Raw genomic sequence first — 1685 nt, forward strand, 5'->3', positions numbered from 1 at the left:
ACAATAAAAAGTGTTACCACACATAAGACTCTGCCGGGTTAACCTATGAATCTTGTCACTCACTCTCAGTTTTAAAAAAAGCCTTTTAATTTAAGACTGCTGGGGGACAAACTGAGAAATGTTCTTGTCTGACAGCATAGTTATATGAAGGGGATTCTTCAAGCTTTCTAACGGAAAAGTAATTCAAATAAATCTATATATCGCTGCAAATTAATTTATAAATACAGAGATTTCAACTTCATATCCAGTTAAGCAATGAAATAGACATCATCACCACCACTATCAATGTAGAAGGTGCTCCAAAACAGTTTGTTCCATAGTTGAGTCTCCACATTTTAAATCATAACCTACTTCCTTTTGCAAGTGCAAAACTGTTTTGACGCATATTTGTCCGTGCTTGTTATCCATCACTAGGCTGTGAAAACATTCCCTTTCAAGACACTTTATAAGAAATGCATAATTGTAACTCTGTTGGCTATAGCAGATACGCTGTCCTTCTTCGTTATTTTTTATTAATTAGTTTAAAGTAAAGTATTTTACCAGCAGATTCAATGTTGATCTATAGCTGCTTAGTTTTCCAAGGATGCAATGGTACTATTCATGTATGGGAAGTTATGCAACTGCATACAGTGTTTTTAAGATCATGTGTATGATGAGTTGTCCCACAAAATTTGTAATTTGTTAAGAGTGACTTTCTGTGTAGACTTCTGAGTGATTTAAGTTAGAATGTTGTTTTCTAAAATGTTTAAATAAAACAACTCTGAACAGATTCTTCCCTGACCTTCAGAGTCAAAATTTCTTAGTCTTTGCATACATTAAAAATAAATTGAGGGCTTATTCTATATATAAAAATAAGAAAATTAAACATATATAAACAAATATACATGTGTTTTATCTTATTCACAATTTAATGAATAAGTTTTAGGTCTACAATACATTTAAACATTCTAATGTAGATATTTTCATGCTCAACTGCTGTCTTTAACAATGAATCATTATGTCTACTAAAAATCTGTGCAACCTAAGCCTAATAAAATATTAGGATATAGAGTTACAAAGAAACAACTAGCTTTTTAAAAGGTCTGACTAGTTTCATTAAATTTCCTGATAAAGAAAAGGCCCCTGACTACAATAAGTATCTTTCATATCATTTCATTCAAAGATAACATTCTAGAATGAGAAAAATATTGGGATATTGGGTGATGAGCTGGTTTAAAACTAGAAATAAAAGCAAGAGTTAACAAGGTAGGCTGTTTAAAGCAGCTTGCTTATAAAAGCACACTGAAATTGTTTTTTCCACACTAAAATCGAGTAGACATGCTACAAAAAGCTATCATTTAAAATACAATCAATTTAAATTGGATAGATCCCAATTTTACATTCTAAGGTCTGAACTGGAGCTTTATTAAATGATTAAAGCCTTTGAAACTCCAGCAACATGACTATGTTGTTGTCAGGGCTAGGTACTTTACAATGAGGCCCTGATCCTAACTGCGCTGTCAAATACCATTATGATAGAAATACAGCAGCAGGAGCTGCCACAGAGACATACACAATTAAAGTATCCCTTGTATAGTAACTAAGGACAAACTTAGAAAACCTTTAACTCCTCATGAAGGTTTCAAGAAAGGAGAGATCATAATACTCCCCAAATATATCTAAACTAGTAAACTGACCGTCAAGAA

Source organism: Alligator sinensis, unplaced genomic scaffold, assembly GCF_000455745.1.
Source record: "Alligator sinensis unplaced genomic scaffold, ASM45574v1 scaffold196_3, whole genome shotgun sequence".
Classification (NCBI taxonomy): domain Eukaryota; kingdom Metazoa; phylum Chordata; order Crocodylia; family Alligatoridae; genus Alligator; species Alligator sinensis.